Source organism: Triturus cristatus, chromosome 1_2 (assembly GCF_964204655.1).
Source record: "Triturus cristatus chromosome 1_2, aTriCri1.1, whole genome shotgun sequence".
In the NCBI taxonomy this organism is placed as follows: Eukaryota; Metazoa; Chordata; class Amphibia; order Caudata; family Salamandridae; genus Triturus; species Triturus cristatus.
In genome coordinates, this window is record NC_140580.1 from 1,178,640,012 (window position 1) to 1,178,645,392 (window position 5,381).

Sequence of the window (5,381 nt, forward strand, 5' to 3'; positions counted from 1 at the left end):
TCCTGGGATTCGGGGGCAATTGGAATCGTGAAAAAAGCATTGGCAATATCAAGTGCCGCATACCATGTCCCATTGTGTTTCTGAATTTTCTCAATCAAAGTGATGGTGTCGGGGACCGCGGCTGTCAATGGGGGCGTATGCTTATTCAGCTCGCGGTAATCAACAGTCATACACCAGCTTCCATCCGGTTGCGCACGGGCCACACAGGGTTATTCCACGCTGTGGTAACCGGTCTCACCACCCCCGCCTCCACCAAGTCCCGTATGGTTGCGGTAATCTCATCATGTCCCCCTGGGATCCTGTACTGCTTCATGTGAACCACTTTCGTTGCTTGGGGCACCTTCACTGGAGGAATCTTCAAGCGCCCCACCCTCACAGCAGCCACAGAGAGGTACTGCTTTGACCCAAACTGATAGCATCCGTCATCTAAATATAGGGTCATACCTTTCAAAATGTCAATACCAATAATGTACTCTGGAATGGGCACGATCAAGACAGTGTATGCTCTCTTGGGAAGTCTGCCTATTTTCATCTGAATTTCCGTTTGCACTGCTGGTGTCTCCTGTCCACCCAAACCTGTGATAGTGAAATACTGTCCTTTAAATGTTCGTGGATTGCCATGTATCAATGTGGCCTCCGCTCCGGTGTCTACTAAAGCGCTCACCTCCTGAACGTTTCTATTTTTCCAATAGATCTCAACCCTCACATGTGGTCTATTATCTTTGCGAGCCCATCCCTGCACCGGAGCTTGGCCCATTTCCTAATCTAACTTTCGCCTGCGCAGCTCTGCATCTGCCCGGCGCAGGTCCCGGCGCAGATCTGAATACAATGTCGGGTAATCCTTAGGGAACAACTCCTCCTCTTCCCGGTCCCCATCTGAATCTGTGCAATCTCGGTCCCAACATTTCTCTTTTGTCACCCTCACATGAGATTCCCTCTCTCTCTCCACACCTGCCTTGTCATGCTTCTCCTCAAGCTCTGCTTCCCTGCGACTTACTTTCTCGTTATCTTTTCTATTCACATGCCTACTCCCCTCCTTTTTATCCAGTCCTCGCTTACGGTACATGTCCCACATGCTTTTGGTCTCAATACCATCAATCTCACTCCTCGACACCCCATCCTTTAACAGCGCCAAAAACATATCACGTCGGGTTACTCGGTTGTTATCAGTGCAGGACTCTGAGCGCGAAGCCCTGTCTGGCTTGTTCCATTCCCCAAGCTCTCCCAGCTCACGGACTGCCTCGACTACTTCTCCTATGGTATTACCAGTTTGATTGATTAACAGAGTCATTATCACCGCTTTGTAGGCGGGGGGTGCCAAACAAATGATTTTGTTCCACACGGACACAGTCATTCTCTGACCCATCAAATCATGCGCCTCACCTATAAGGATTGCCAACTTCATTCCCTCCTCCTTAATTCTCTGCGAGGCATCTCGTAGGGTAAACCATGGTTTCTCATTCGCAGGCCAATCTGAATCTGTGGGGTACTTATGACTACATCCCTGTGCTGCTACCTGTAACAGGGTAATTTGGTCATTACCATTGTAATTCCGGAAATGTCCCTGCACAGTAGGATCAGTACTGAGAGTGCAAAATTTGGCAGCATCTCCACTGTCTAACATGACCCCAGAAGCGCCTTGATCATAGAGGCGCACCATCCAAGTTAATAGTGCCTCGCCAGGCTTCTGTCTAAATCTCTCTAAAACATCACTGATCTCCTGCTGGGTAAAATCCTCCAGACTGTTCATCATAACCCCATTCGGGTTATGTGGACTGGTCTGGAGTTTTCGTCTTAGGATGGGCTGCACTTCCACTCTCTTACTATTATTTACCTCCTCCTCCCTTTCTCTCTGTAAAGGCTGCTCTCCTTCTGAGGAAAACTCTGATGATTCCCAGATGTTAGAGTCCCAGGTGGATGGATCAAAATCTAAGCCTGCTTTGGCAATCGCTAAATGGACTTTTCGCTTACTCACTCTACCCCTCCTTTTCTTGTATCTGTATTCAGCGACACGGACTGCAGCCCGTTCTGCTATAGTCTGATATGTTTCTAATTTGTCTTGTAATAGCTTATTCTGACAGGAAAGCATCGTAGGCATATTCTTAGCATCAACGAGTTGTTTTTCTAAGCTCAACTGTTCCTGCTGCAGAGATAAGCATTTGTCAAAAACTTGACGGTAGGCATGCAACAGAGCCCAACCTCGGCGGCTCACTGTATATAATTCTTTACCTTTTTCGACAGGCACTTTCCGTAAACAATTTAAAACATCTTTTGGCGTTGCTTTGCCCAAACAGTCAAACCAGCTCTCACTTAATCCTGTGCTTTTAGAATACTCATGCGCCAGCGCGGAGTACGGCGTCGCCTCCCATCCAGGAATTTGCATGGGGGCAAAAGGAATTTCAAATGGTGCCAAGGAACCAAAACCACCTTTCGTCTTTTTAAACATGTTCCTACCCGCGTAATTTACGAATCCTGCCGACTACGCCAAAATGTATTGCCTTGCCCACTTGCGTAATCTAAACGTACGCACACCACTTACTTACACAGAAACTCCAACACTCCTCTGGAGGTAAAATGAGCTTTATTAGTATCGTAGACAAAGGCAATAAGTCATTGAAGCTAGTACGTTCTTAGGCACCAAGTGAAATAATGAATACACCACACTATATATATACAAATATGAGATCTGGAATGTAGATATATAAACAGTTAATGTACAAAGCACCTCACCAGATGCGTCTGCACCGGAGTCTTCAACATCCCTGGCCAAGCACCGAAAACACCAAGTCGGGAACCCTGTAGAGACTGGGGCACAGGAAGTAATCTCTCCGGGCACCAAAGTCGTCCCGCGAGTGCGTCCACTCCAAGACTGAGTTCCTGAGCTCCACCTCACGGACACCGCTTTTTATAGTTAAATCAACACATTCGAGAACCCTCTAGCAGGCGTTCTCGCCCATCTATCCATCATAGGTGCTGGCCGCATCTCTGCGTCAGACCCACCCATACAGACCTGGCCAGATTCTGCTTGGGTGCGCCGAGGCAAAAGACATTCCTTTCCCTATCTCCGGCCTTGGAGAGCCTTGCACAGCGCATCCTCCCTATGTCCTAGAGATAAGCATAGAATGCACAAAAACAAGCTCAAGGCACAAAATAACCTCACGAGGAATGTCTTGCACCAGCTCGTACTGGTTTACGTGAAAAACATGTTTGTTACTGCTGAAGTGTAACTACAGGTCAAAGCAGCACAAAATGGAAATGCAATACAACAAAATGGAAGACCAGAGCATCACATGGAATCGAGGTCAATATGCAGTTTAGCACTTGTAACGTGTAAAATGGCAAATGCAATACATAGGCTCGCTGGGATCCTCAGAAAATGTATCAAAGTTAATGAAATAGCCAGAGGCAGTTCTCTCAATGGTTGGAATTGCTTCAGGATTTGTTGAATTCGCTGGAACCAGTTGATCACTTGTTACTTCGTTGTAGACAGGTGTATCAGGACGAACTGTTATTTGGGTCTCAAGAGGTATAAGTTCCATGGCATTGTTGCTTAGTCCTTTATTTCTTACTGTAGAATCTTCAAAGGTGATGAGTCTCTCAGTTTGAACCTCTTGGATTGTAGCTAGAGGAGTGCGTCTGCTACATTGGCGGAGTCCACTTGGCCTACTGCTTAAAATCGGCCACATAGTGTGGTTTGATCAGGTCAATGGACACAAATCTTTTCCCCTTTTTACCAGCGGCAAAAGTACTGTTCTTGATCCGAGGATTGCTAGGACAGGTACAGGTTGTCTGTAAGAAGGCCCACATTCCTTCTTGTCTGCAATCTTCTATCTGACTAGATCATCAAGCTTTGGGATCCAGACAGGCTTTGCTGGGACGGCCGGTTTTTCCCCAGTGATGGTTGGCTTCAGGAGCACGTTGCTTTGTTTCGTTCTTAGTTCATTTAAGTCCTGTAAAACAGCCAAACGATCTTTGATATAAATTTTCTTATTTTCCATCACTGTGCCTTGCATATCAAGGTCCGGTGCCAACATTCTAGTTCCAAATAGAACTTTATATGGAGTGACACCCCCTAGAGAACTTCTTGGCAAGTTGTGTAATGAGCGTTGGACCCCATAAAGATGTTTGACCCACCCATCACCCGAACCTAATACCCTAGCTGTTATAGACTGCTTTATGTCCCGGTTTTTTCTTTCCACAACAGAATTTCCCTCAGGATGGAATGGAGAAGAATACCGCAATGCTACGCCCAAACTGGCCATGGCTTCTTTGTAAGCTCGAGAGATAAACGCAGGAACCTGGTCAGAATGTAGTGTGCCAATTGTGTATGTGCCGATAAAGACTCGCAAATCTTTTATAACAGTTCGAGCGTCAGCAGAGCGCTGAGGCCACGTCCATGGTAATCTTGATTTAGTGTTTATGGGATTGCATTTGTCCTAGAGGACGTCTGCCCGTAGATATTCTAATGCTGTCTAATAATGGTGTCTGAACTGGGTTGGCTATATTGTAGTCAGGTATCTGGTGGCGTTCTGTACTGCGATCTCTATTGCAGTCTATGCAGTTATTGATGAAGATATGAATCAGTGAATTCATTCCTGGCCACCAGTACATCTCTTTTAGTTCTAAAATTGTGTCAGACCCTCTCCCAGATGTGCTTCGTAAATCAAAGCTGCTCTCCGTTCCACGTTTGGTATTACCCTATCCCCCACTCCAGGGATTTGAGCAAACGGAACGCTGTTCGCATCAATTATATATGAGTATTTGAGTGGAAATATTTTAGGTAACGCTGCACCGCTGCCTTTGCTTGAAGCATTGACAGCCAGCATTATTTTACTGTCTATTTTTGTTTTTGAACGAGTGATTGCCGCTACGGAAGCTGTTTGCCCCGCCCCTTTCGCGGCTTCATCAGCCAATGAATTCCCTTCAACGTGAACGCCATCACGTTGATGACTCAGCGTGTGTATCACGTGAGTGTTTTGTAGTCCGTTTTCAACTGAACTACTTGTTCCCAAAGCGTTTTATGCTTAATTGTGTCACCTTTTTCATCTTTGAAACCATTTTGAAGCCAATTCTGTAAATATTCATTGTAAGATTGAACACAGTAAAAGGAATCCCACACTATGAGTGTGGGGAATTTGTGATCCGTGTTTTCAAGTGCCATCTTGAATGCTTGTAGTTCAGCTCGCTGAGCTGTACAATCTCCTAGAGTTTGCGTTTTTGTGACCATTGATCTGAATTTGCCATCGCGCATATGACCTTTAACGATCGCGCATGCTGCACTGTAAGCTTATTTACTCCTCGTAGCGGGTTGTGCAGATCCGTCAGTATAAATTATAAATTCGTACTGATCAAGAGGGAGAATTTCAGTAGGCAGAGGACAT